The 13,148-nt window shown below is 43.1% G+C and overlaps 1 protein-coding gene across 3 annotated transcripts in view; it reads right to left on the bottom strand.

Moving 5' to 3' along the window:
* pcgf5b (polycomb group ring finger 5b) overlaps positions 1-6,827 on the bottom strand; it is a 37,169-nt gene extending 30,342 nt beyond the window's left edge. Inside the window, exons 1-3 of one of the 3 annotated variants that reach the window (XM_087849960.1) lie at positions 6,634-6,827; positions 2,734-2,773; positions 91-173 (exon numbers count right to left, since the gene is read on the bottom strand). The gene's annotated coding sequence lies outside the window, so the exon portion shown is untranslated. The remainder of the gene's footprint in view (positions 1-90; positions 174-2,733; positions 2,774-6,633) is intronic. The other 2 variants (XM_087849959.1, XM_087849961.1) reach the window with 2 other exon arrangements.
* Positions 6,828-13,148: the final 6,321 nt, after the last annotated feature.

Raw genomic sequence — 13,148 nt, forward strand, 5'->3', positions numbered from 1 at the left:
TAGTGCTGTGCAAACGTTTTTTAAATCATGCAAATTCAATCTGCAGAAGGACAGCGAGCCCGATTATGCATCAGAATCATGAAAAAGGACCTTCAGAGACTTCAAGAACCAGCAGTCCTGCAATGATGGGACAGTGGAGCTCGGAGTAGAAACCGGACTTACTTTAGGAAAGCCTAAAAGAAGAAGAACAGTTTTAGTGCTGTAAACTTTTCCAGAAATCTCCACCCACATACATCGTAAGAGGAAAGAGCTTGATGGCTCTTCAAAAATTCTAAACAAAATAAAGATAATATTAAAATAACCCAAATTAAATACTTTCAAAGGACGAATCCTCACACAAGATACAACGCAACACCTAAAGCGGTTGAAATAAAAGCAGCTGGACTTCTTTTTGGTTTGTGAAGACGCTCTACCTCTCATCCAAGAGTCCTTCCATCTTCACAAACAAAAGAGAAGCGATGCTGCCTTCATCTTCATTTCAAGACTCAAGACTAATAAAGACCAGGATGACTGAGAACCTGCACAAACACAATAAGACGATGTATGAAAGGAACAATCGGAGCATCTTGCGAAAGCTAGTTGCTAGGCCTTAAATCAGCCTGAATTTAACCAGTTGGGTTCTCACCCACCAAAGGGTTAGGGTGTGGCCTAACCTTACATCTTATCCTGTGTTTTTCAAAGAAATTCAAAAGGAAAAATAGATTTCCTTTTTTCTATTTTATGGTTATGTTCACTTGACATACAGTTCTACCACATTACTCCCCCAGGTAACCCTGTGCAAGTGTTTTTGGCCCTTTAGGGTCTGTTTACACTTTTCTTTTGTTGGTTTTCTCTGCCTCATTTGGTGTCAGGGCTCTGTGTGCGGCAGGTGGAGGTGAGGATCCAAACGCAGGACTCGTGAAGCCAAATTTCAACAGAAAACCACAGCTTTATTGCTGGCGAAGCACAAAACACGAACAGAACAACAAACACTGAAAACCGGAAACACACAGGCATGATCCGATGGTACGACCCAACAGAGAGCACAGGAACACACAGGGCTTATATACATAGGTCGTGTCCAAATTCATGGGCTGCTTCCTCCTGAGGCCGCATTTGTAGACCGATTACATCACAGCGACGCGCCGAAGGCTGTCCAAATTCGTAGACTCCTCCGAATGCAGCCGACAAATGCGTCCTCCTTTTCCCCGAATTTGAAGGATGGGTCGGGTGTGTCCTTCATGGCCTACCATATCCCAGAATTCATAGCACGGCCCAGCCAAACTCCAGTTTCCAACAATGGCGGCCGCTACTAAGTTTTAAAATTACTCTTATTAATCTTTCTGGGTCACAAAATAAACTTTTAACATATTTTCAGGCGAGAAAGTCGCTGTGTAAACATCAAATATCTGCTCGGTTTATCAAGATATCGCATATTTGCAAAAGTGCTTCGAAGTTTTCGGAGACGTCTGCTACCCACCAGCTCGATAGCTAGCCGGGAGCTCGAGGGTCACTGATGCGGCCGAGAACGGCACAACTCCCGGCACATCATTTTCAGATCACCGCGGACTTTCGCTGCTCAGGTTAAACGTAATATATAAGTCACTTAGACAACCTAAAAATGTTACTGTTGGGCTTTTTTCAGTGTTTTGTTTGTTCGTGAGTAAATCTGTTTGGCTGAGATTAAAGTTATTAGATTAGATAAAATAAAACTTGGGTGGGTTCCTCCTTGATTTTTACACAGCTGACTAAACGTCAAACAGAAAACTGATTAAACAGAAGTGTGAGACGGTCGAGAATTTACGCCAGTGTCCTGTTATATTTTAGACAGCAAGGAGCAGACGGCGAGTTTATTAAACTCCACCGAGACAGCGCTGACGCTAATCAGAAGGCTGGACCATCCAATTTCACAGCCGTTTACTTCCGGCCTACCCGACCTTCTGAGGACCCGGCCCACGTAGACCGCGAAGGCCGGGTCCTCAGGAGGATGCAGCCCATGAATTTGGACACGACCACAGGGAGGTAATCGGAGAATGAGAAACAGGAGGGAGACACAGCTGGGAGAAATTGGACTAACGAGACAGGGGAGCAGTAGGACTGAACACGCTCACATGAGACACAGACCTTCACAATAAAACAGGAAACAAGAACCCACTAAACAAAGACGCAGACAGAATATAACACATGCAACTCAAACAATACATGAAACAACAAATCCTTAAACACAGATAAACAAGAAACTAATAATAATCTATCATCACCACCACAAGCACTACAAGAGAATAAGAAAACAATCCATAATGCGAAAACACACCAAAATAACTGAAACACAGATTCATCATAAAACTCAACAAAGCACCAGAGAAACATAAAGAACAATCCATCATTCAAAAATAAACCCAAACCATAACAACTCAAAATACTGGGTCAAACTGACCCAGAACTGTGACATTTGGTATTTAGAATTTACAATGCTCAGTATCTATGACATAAATGACACCTGACATTTGAGAAACAGCCATCATTTGTTTTCAGTTCCTTCTATAGAAAAAGTTTTTTTTAATCTGGCAGCTACGAACTTCCCCACACAGTAAACTAACCCCACTTTATTAGGGCTGAGTGTTTAAGAGAAGCCTGTTGACTGTTGACGGAACATGTGACTCAAATGTGACTCGAAATGTGGTGAAAACGAAAAACCTCACCAAAGGTGAAAAATCTTAAATTGGTTTTATGGGACTAATAGCTTCACCTTACTTTTGTCCTTGTGAGTCATTTCTCATTGGTCTTCAACAAGCTGTGAGTCAGAAAAACACGATTAAGTCACAGTTTCTGATAAGTTCATAAATCAGTATTATAACCCTTGGGTACGTACAGATATCAGTACAAGCAGTAACACTTTAACCTTTATAACTACCTCTAACCATAAACCTTGAAATGTTTCTTCTTTCGTCTGTACTTTGCCATAATCCCCTGAGGTTTAAGTCATCACTGCTGATGATCAGAACCCTATGTAATAAGAATAGTATGACTATTATAGTATATAGTATATATATAGTATATACTATATAAGAATAGTATGTAGGGCTGCACGATTTTGCATAAAATGAGAATCACGATTTTTCTGCTTAGAATTGAGATCACGATTCTCTCACGATTTTCTTTTCCAATATAAATATTTATTGCACTTATTAACTGCACATCAACTTCGTAACAGTTGAGACTGAACATAAAAACAATAAATAAACATAAAAACAACAAATGTCTCACATTTTGTCGTTGCCGCAAAATGTTGTGCTGCTTGAAATTGCGTCTCCACCGTTGCTCGACACTGCGTGTATAGAGCAGGAAGTGCAACAATAGAAAAATAGTTGCGGGACGGCACTGTGTAGCGTTTGTCTAGGTGTTGATCGTTTTCCTAAATCCCTCGTTTTGCACAGTGTTGATGGAGCCATATCTTTGGTCAGGTGATAAGTGATAGCCTCTGTAATTTCTTTGTGCCTGCGGGAGTTCGACGGGTATAGGGAAGCGCTGTATAAGGTTCCCGTTATTGATGTTTGGGTGGTTGACCGGGACGGATTTTCTCCTGTCACTTCCTCGTCATCCCTGACGTGCTCTCCGTTGGTTTTTCCCTGCTAATTTTAGCAGCCAGCTTCTGTATCACGTGGTATAAGGCTCCGCCCTTGTCATTTGTTGAGCAGGAAGAGTGAGCGCTTGTTTTCATGCAGATTACGTCCCGGATCAAAATGTGGTACAATCGTCATCTTTTTTTCTTTTTTTTTTTTTAAATCGTTGTCATTTGGAAATGAGATCGCACATAAGTATGAATCGAGATCACGATTTTCTAACGATTAATCGTGCAGCCCTAATAGTTGCAAGCTCCTTTGACTACGATGACCTGGATGACTGAGAACCTTCACAGACATACAGCCCTAATAGGATGTAACCCTAACTCTGACCCCTCATCTTCTCTGCCCCAGCTTTCGACGGCTCATGTGGTGCTGCTTTTCAAACACCCACAGAGCCTGGAGTGAAGCTCTTCTGCCTCATCTGGATCTTTAATCAATGCTTCCTGTTTTCTGTTGTTTCTCCCTTGCACAACACCATGTAAGCAGCCTCGAGTGACCTGCTGGCCTCTACATGCCTGTTTCTTCATTACAAACTATTTTAAGTCAGTAGACTGAAAGAGAGACAGTCAGCAATATCCAGTCATTTCCAAACCATGCCTACAGCTGAGGATAGGTTCACATCTGGCTCTTTTGATAGATTTTGTGCCAATTTGCATATCCAAATGAGAAAGCTTATGATAGTAGAACTGTTGGGCTAAAATGCAAGCATGAGACTTTACTAGAAAAGCACAAACTTCTAGTTGAGCTGCCATCTTGTATTTGCACACTTAATGATGAATGCGGTTATCATTAACTAACAGTGACGTGATCATTCACCCAGCAGGACAGCTCTGACCTACATGCATCCATTCCTACTGCACTACCCCAACTATGAATAGCTAACCTCTCCAACTTGCCCCCATTCCATCCCCATTTTGATGGATCTGGATGGATTTTGGCGTGCCTGCTTCGAATATAGACACCGAGCTGCATATTAATCATGTGGTGTCACCACAAAACCCACTCTGAAGTTTCATGTTTACTGTGGATTCCCCCTTTTGTAAACAACTGATGGGCGTCAGTGCTGTGATTACAGTAAATGGCTGGTAAATCTCTCTGGATGTGAAATTAATCAGCGTTTTCATGTCAGATTCATTCCCTTCATTAAACACACATCCATTACTGTGATAACAGGATACATTTAAACAATAATTATCATACAAATTACTGCATAAACTGTTTGCTTTGTGTAGATATTTACCATATCCAGCACTCTTGTTCTTTCTGTGATGTTTGCTATAAAATCACCTGACACATAATAACTGACAGAGTTGAAGCGATTTTTGGTGAGGATAATAATGTTCAGGTCGTGATGATTTGAGTTCAGACATAACTCCACGAAGGGTGGGATGGGTTTGTGCCAATTTAGAGGTATTACAGGAGACGTGTGGCATATGAATGTGGCTGGAAAGCAAATGCTGATCAGCCACATTATTAAAACCATTCACTGATCCTTTTGTTGTTGTTGTTTTACAGCACAAGGTTGGACGTCAACACCAACAATCCAGCAGCACCCGCTTCGCCTCACCTGGACCACGAGCACCGCCCCACACTGCAAAAAGCTGCTCAAAGACAACGAGCTAACCTTGCACTGAAACACTCCCACTCTGTATCCAGTAGTCAAGAGAGCACTCGTGAGAGAACCCGCGTGTCCCAAAGAACTCCAGGTTGAGAGTCCTGACAGGTCAGAGCTGTTTGGCAGTACTAGTGGGACCTGCACAGGATTAAACAGCTGGTTTTAATATTGTGACTGACTGCTCTGTGGGGTGGCTGTAGCTCAGGTGGTAGAGCAGGACTGGGTGGTTTGAGCCCAGTCTGCATGCCACATATCCTGGGGCAAGATACTAACCCCATGTTGCTCTCCGATGCATCCATCGGTGCGTGACTGTTAGATAGGAAGCACTAGAAACAGCATAGAAAAGGGTGGTTGCGCAAATGGGTGAATGTACAAGTTGTGTGAAGTGCTTGTTGTGCTCAGAGTAGCAAAGCGTGATATAAGAACATTTACCATCTAATTATGACATATTTGTGTACAAGCATAGACGCTTACTGACCAAGCTGACACCTGAGCCAGTCTCACCTTTGGCTCAAAGACGGACGCAGTGAGCGTTTGAGCGCAAACTTTGCGCCCACCACCTGCACACACCTGGCTGTATCACGCGATGTTACATGCGGGCTGTGCTGCAGGGTCAGAACTGCAGAGAGAAACAACTGGACGACGTTTAGGAAGACGGTGACTGCTCGTCACCCCGGGTGCACTTTACCGTCACGCCGCTTCCTTCCGTTTGGAACCCGGACACACGGGCTGCACGCTCAGGTGCGTGTACGTCAGGTGTGCGTGCAGTGCTGGACCGAGGGAGCCCACTCGCCGCACGGACAAAGTCCACGGAGGAAACAGCGTGTACTCCACTCCACGCTCATCAGCGCGTCTCGCTTTTTGCTAAAAAAAAAAATCTCAAGTGCGCAGCTTAGAAATCCCCCCAACGAGATTAGGAGCGCGCGCACGCGCACAGAGACGCGCGAGCGTTATTTATTCACACACAGAATCTGCTTATCTCATCGTTACGGCGCGTCACGGTCTACGTCACATTTGTCAAAACAACATCAATGGACGACACGCGCACATTGCAGCGACACGGTGGGACGTGTGACGCACGCGCGAACGCACGCGCGAGCGCGTCGCAGCTTCTGCTCGGCGATTGCACACCTACGGTGCGCGGATCGCAGCGACGATAAAAGTTGCGGAGATTCGTGTCACGGCCTTAAACGAGGAGCGCCAGGCGTACATTTGCGTGAACATACCGCGATCCCCGCATGTGTGCGCGACGCACTTTGCGTTAGTGGGGAGGGAGGGAGCAGGGGGGGAGAGAAGGGGGAGGGAGGGACAGCCAGTAGCGTCAAAGTTTGGCTGAAACGTAACGCGACCGACGGCGGCTGATGGATTCTCCGTCCGCGCACAAATAACGAGCAGCAATAAGACGTTACTCACCTCCGCGCTCACTTTCCCGTCGTCCCCGGAGTTACGGATGCCGCTGCTGGACAGGAATGTCCACCGTGACGCTGTCCGGTCCTCCGGTACGATCTGCTCCGTAAACTGGGTGAGCAGAGAAACACGGAACTGGTCGGCTCGGATCTGCCCCAGTCCGCCCAGCAGAGAGGCAGGCAGGCAGCAGAGAGCAGCGGTGGGCGGGGAACCACCAGGCGAGCAGGCAGGGCTCGGAAACTGAAAGCAGTTGTGTAACTGAGTGGCTATTGGCCCACAACACACACATGCACACACGGAGCCGCGGTGTGTAGCGATCAACGCCGCTACTCACTTTGTTCAGTTGGACAGACCCGAGCGAGCAGACTGCAGAGTTTCTGCGTTAGAGAAAGAAACGCGCAGGTGTGCGCTGCCACAGAAAAACGGTTTGCGCCTCGTTCTTAAGGCAACATTTCTCACAACTTAATTATAAACACGAGTAAGTGCAGTTATTAATTAACTCGGGTTATACCATAGACTGTATATAATAGATGGCCATAGCCCCCTGTCAGGTTTTTTAACTTGTAGTTTGGTGTGTTCGGGCTTCATCAGCACTCTGTCCTGGAAAGATAAGAAGTTTGGGTAAAAATACAGTCTCATTGAAGAAGGAACAGCTGTGATCTGAAACAAGCAGGGAGACCACAGTCTCATGGTGTCTGTTTGACATGTTGAGGAGCAATCGTTGAAGTCTGAAGGACACACATAAAACACACACACACATACACAGTGACATTTTATACCTTCTCCAGCATACTGTATATGTTATGGCCACAAGTTTGCATCATGGTGCTGATCCAGAATTCTATTATTAGTATTATTATAGTTTATTATTATTATTATAGTATTTTTATTCCTAGTTCTATAATAAAAAAGTAATAAATATTAAATAATAGATTTATGATGATTCAGTTTCTTTGTTTATCCATTCACCGCTCAGCTCGTCCTCGCTCTGTCGTCAAGAGCAAGCACTGGTTAATGGTCATTATCACTGACCAGCATCTTCAAGTGGCCAAGAACCTGCTGGTGCAGGACGTGCACTACTTTGTGGCTCAGAGTTATGCATTAAAAGAAGGCTTTTCATGATGTACAAATCCCTGTTACTTACTTCGGTCAACTAAAATAATTGTTTACCATCCCAAGCGAAAATATTTAAACAACCAAGAAACCACCTGCCACAGGCTGTGTGTTGCATTTGCAATAGGCCAAGATTATTGATGGTTAGTTATATGGAAAGCAGACGGCTCATTAAGCAAAGCATTCTCAGTGTTGATGCAGCTCAACTCAACAGGTTTAGAGGAAATGTAGATTGTGGCTTATTCCAAAGAAGGACATATCACATACTGTCTAAAGAGGAGAAAAATAAACATTTCAGCTGTAGAAAAACCATGTTGCACCAAACTAGTTCTAAATTATGGATAAGGCCCTTGACTTATCATGACTATGTTGTCCAGCTCTTCTGGGGAGATACCAAAGTTTCCCCAGTGTAAGCACAGAGATATGATTGGTCCATCATCCCCTCGGTGTTAATTAGACATCCTGGTCAGACGCCCACGTGAACTGGCATGTTTGGACTGGGAGGAGCAACACTAAAAGCTAGTCACCCTTTGGAGGAAGGTCACTTCTTGTATTTGTATTCTATGTATTTGTTTGTTTTGGCAAATCAACCAGTTAATCGAGAACATCTTCTTTCACCAGAACAGCACAGCGTCTGCAGAACTGCATAAATGAGCAGGATGTATAAAAAGTTTTCTTCGTCTTTGACAGCTACTGTTTAAATCAGATGCTAAAAATGCTCTGACGACAGTCTGAACAATAATGCAGGTGTAAGTGTGTGTTTCCCACAGGATTTGACTCTGTTTTGGCAGCAGTGGGTGTGGGAGGAGCAGGGCATTCCCATGCAGGTGTATCCAAGTGCCTGGATACATGTTTCCGTTCTTTACACTTGGAGAAACGGACGGACCCATCCATGTTCTGTTGTAGTCCTGATAAACTTGCCTTCTGCAGGCTCCGGTTAGAGTGGCCCTCCAGCGTACTACTGATCTCTGGAGCATAAAAGAATAGATTAAGCAGCTGCAGTCTAAGATGGTGCAATTGAATTGCATCCCAACACGGGAGGAGAATCTCCCTGGAGAGCCACAACAGAGACGGGTACACCAGCTGCTGGGGAAACACAAAACAGGGCAGGCCAGGGCCAGAATATGTGGTAGAATAAAGAGGCTGTCCACCAATAAATCAATCAAAGTCATTCCTTTGGATAGGCAAAAAAAAGTCAGCACTGATACCTGGGCCCTCCCAGATGAAGTCTGTGTGTGGGGAAACTTTTAATGCTGCATATTTTTACTATTCCAGGCGATCTTCAATAGCCATGATGCAGACAGGATCCAGGATGATGGAAACATATCAAGATTTGCAGGTATTTGTTAACTCATTCATTCAGCACAGTAAATATGGTGGTTACACAGAAAGAGTGAAAAGAACACAAACTCTAAGATGTTTCCCAGGGTCACTGATATTGGTTTAGCTAATGCTGAGAAAGATCTTTGCAACCTCCCTACAAAATAGTCAGGTTTAAATGCAGTGGGTAAGTGAAAAGTGTAAAACCAAAGAACCCAAATGGCTGACAAACCTTGCTCTAGGCTCTCGAGCTAATAAATACAGACCTCTGTAGTTTGATGCTGCTGAAGCATCAGTGACTTAGGCTACGTTCACACTGCAGGCGAAAGCGCATCAAATCCGATTTTTTTGACCCTCTGCAACCCATATCCCATCATGCTATGACAGTGTGAACGGCACAAATCCGATATTTTCAAATCCGACCTGGGTCACCTTCGTATGTGGTGCTGAATCCGATACATATCTGATGTTTTAGAAAGCTGCTGTTTGATGGTCATGTCGCATTAAATCCGTCTTTTACGTCACTGACACAAGACAGACGCCAATTATCAGCGCCGGAGAAGACATCGCGAACGCTTCCTGTCCATCCCGTGTAGATGTCAGTGAAACTGTTGGGAAGACAACGTTGGAGAAACATGAACATTTTATTTGTACTGTATAATCTGCAGATTCTGACAGAAATCTGCAACTATCCTTTGAAGCAGCGCTCCTCTAAAACAGCAATAAGGATCATTATTAGGCCAAATGTAAATAACAAAATAACTTTATAACTTAAAGCAAAATTGGGAAACATAAAGTCTGAAACATGTCTTTATATTAAGGCCATCAGTCAAACAATACTGTTGCTCTGGGTCTAAACAGAGCGCGTTTGCTGTCGCATTTTATTTGTAGTGTGAACGAGCAGACAAAAAAATCAGATTTGATCAAAAAATCAGAATTTATCATTAAGACCTGCAGAGTGAACGTAGCCAAAGACTTTGTTCAGATCTCTTAGAATGGCAACATTTGAAACTAGTTTGAGAATGAATTGGGTTGTTATATCTGCTACAGACACTTGTGTCATTAATTCATCAGTTAGTGCAGTGCTTCCTAACCTTCTTCATCTGAAGTACCCCCACAGGCCTGTTCAATAGACTCAAGTACTCCTTCATCATTTCTATTTCCCGTACTCAAATATGTTCATTAGGATTGATGCTTAACTGAATCTTAGTCAAAGAAGCTTGCAAAGAAAAGCGTCCGGACTTCGCCTGAGCCAAGGTGTGAAACTGTTTCACACCCAGTTTCACACCTTGGCTCAGGCGATTAGAGGATCATCAGGGGGTCCTTTTGTCCCTCTGTGGGGGGAAACTCCCACTAGGTTTAAATCTGGGACTCTCCACCATTTGACCTTAGAACTGAAGAAGCTTCTCGGATGAAGGTGAAACGTCTTCAAGCAACTTAAAGAAGTCCAGACGCTTTTCTTTGCTCCTTAGACTACGACGACCTGGATAACTGAGAACCTTCACAGACACTGTTGAGAATAGATTCCTTGATATAGATCAGAGTTAAAGAGAATATAGTTTATGATTGCTTGCAACACTATAATATTGTGGTTAATGAGTGTAAGAATACAAAATAGAAAAAAAGGCCTGGGATGGGAACAAAGAACTGAGGAACACGGCAGGAGGACAATCAACCCCCACCCCCAGGACAGTAGCAAGAGTTACTGAGGGTGAGGAGCAGACAAAGGGCAAACGGGCACTACCATAAAAGGAGATGGGGGTCAGGGTGTCAGCACCCTTAGCCACTGTACTAGTGTATTTCCATTGTGGGGGTGTTTACTGTAGGGGGGAGGAGACCAGAGGTTATAACTGTAACTGTTGTGTGGAGTTCTTTAGATCAGCCTTTAGCATAGGACTGCAGTGTGCTGATCTCCAGATGCATCTGTAAGAATAATGGGTAATAAAAGGATTGTGTAAAACATGGAAACATCTCAGCGTGATCTCTACCAGGACCAAAAGAATCGCAGAGACCGGCGTTGTCTCAACAACACTTAACCGAATCTCACTTAACATTATACAAAAGTGGAAACTGATAAAATGATTTTTCTCCAGCATAACAGTTTTTACCGCTCAGCTGTAAAAGGCTGGCGGGGTCTTTAGGTGGTTGCCCGTATGTGTGAAAGCGATAACTCGATTCTGAGGCAATGCGTGAGCTTCAAATTGATATCATAGATGTATCTGCTAAAAATCTTGAATTTGAATCTTAGTGATCTCGATCAAGGTAAGAGGTCAAATTTTCTGAGAGTTTTGGGAATGTGATAATTCAAGATGAATTAAATGAATACCATAGGTGCATCTACTAAAAACTTTCATCAAGATTAAACTAGTCATGTAGGCCCATATGGAAAAGATATATATAAATCTTATAAAGTTTGTATCTGTCTTGTATGAAACTTGTATGAAAAGCATACAAGAGTGAAAACAGATATAAGATCCCTTGAAAAATTATATAATGAAACTTGTATGTTGTGGATACTTACTAAAAAAATATATGAAAGTAATGAGAAAGTGGCCACTTTCATGAGTAAATCATGTATGTTTTTACTATTTCTTTTCCATATGGGGGAGTTCAGGAACAAACATGCAATTCAATTCAATTTTATTTATATGGCGCCAAATCACAACAAAAGTCGCCTCAAGGCGCTTGCAGACACACATGTGCTACAATCGTTATAGTTTGATGATACAAAATACTGATACAGTAAATCTGTTCATTGTTTTAGTGCAGTCATAAATATGGCTAACACAAAACACTCCAGGACACTCAAATTCACCTCAGGTACCCTCTGGGAACCTCTGGCCTCAGCTTCTTTTTATTGACTCACACTAAGTTAGTGGACAGGCCATAATGTCAGTGTTTGATTAATGGCTGCAAAATTAATCTGAAAAGAAGAAGAATATCTTAGATATTCCCATGTTTGCTTTTAGTACACTTGTTGGTTCAGCACTGACTCACACAAGGGGCCGCAGAGGGGAAACAAAAAGTCTTCAGTGACATCACCCTGTGGGATATGACCTCCTGTTTTGGGAAGTGGAATGTATCACCATGGAAACAAAGTTCCCAGTCCTGCAGAGGGAGATTTGTTGAGATGGTAAAATCCCAAAAATGAAAATGCTGCCTTTCCAGCCCCCCTAAAAAAAAAAAGAGTGTTTCTCTTTGTTGCAGGAGATTGTTTTGGGAATCTCATCCCAGAGGTGGAGGCTGCTCTTATTAAAGTGCACCCAGACTTCCTGCCAGGACAGACCTGTCAAAATGAAAATGACACATGAACAGCAAAGGCTTTCCAGCCTCTTGTTACTATAATGAGGCAACAATAAAACCAGCACTCCTATTAATGATGATCATGATTCTGGCTCCCAGAAGGCCGGCGAGTTACAAGACAGATAATGAAACTTGAGACAAGCAGCGCTTCAGTCGTGGGAAGTTAAAGCTGGAAATGTTGACTTAACTTTAAGGCTCCATTAGACTGGAGTATACTGGAGGTGAAAGGTGAATAAAACAATATTCAGGGATTTAATTTATAAATGTTTCTAGTGCACAGTACAATAATACTAATGCAAATATATCAGAAGTATGTAATGGTCCAGTGCAACTGATGGTAAAAGATTTCATGCTCTCATTAGACCAATTATTGCCAAGTGTAAGAATGTGTGTGTTGAAGTTCATGTCAGTTCAAATTAGGGCAAAAGCTTGAACATAAGAAAGAGAGTAAGAGAGAGACAATTAAAGAGAAGACAGGAGGGAGGCTGACAGGTCAGAAGAATAAGGTACAGAAGGAAAAAAGAGATACAGGGATGAGAAACTGAGAGAGCTGCAAACGAATAAAAGAGCTGGAGAAGATACGAAATGATGGAGATGGAAGAGAATGATTCTGTGGTGAATTTAAGATAACGAGAGAACAGAATGAGAAGCAGCGACGTGATTGAAGAATTGAGAGCATCTGTGAAATTAGGTGGGCTGAATACGTTCAAGGAGTAGATGATGTCAGATGAGAAAAAGAAGAGAAAATTAGAAGAACTAAGAATCAATAAAGAGCACGAGTGTAC

The sequence above is a fragment of the Neolamprologus brichardi genome, chromosome 13, assembly GCF_056152115.1.
Source record: "Neolamprologus brichardi isolate AB-2024 chromosome 13, ASM5615211v1, whole genome shotgun sequence".
Lineage (NCBI taxonomy): Eukaryota > Metazoa > Chordata > Actinopteri > Cichliformes > Cichlidae > Neolamprologus > Neolamprologus brichardi.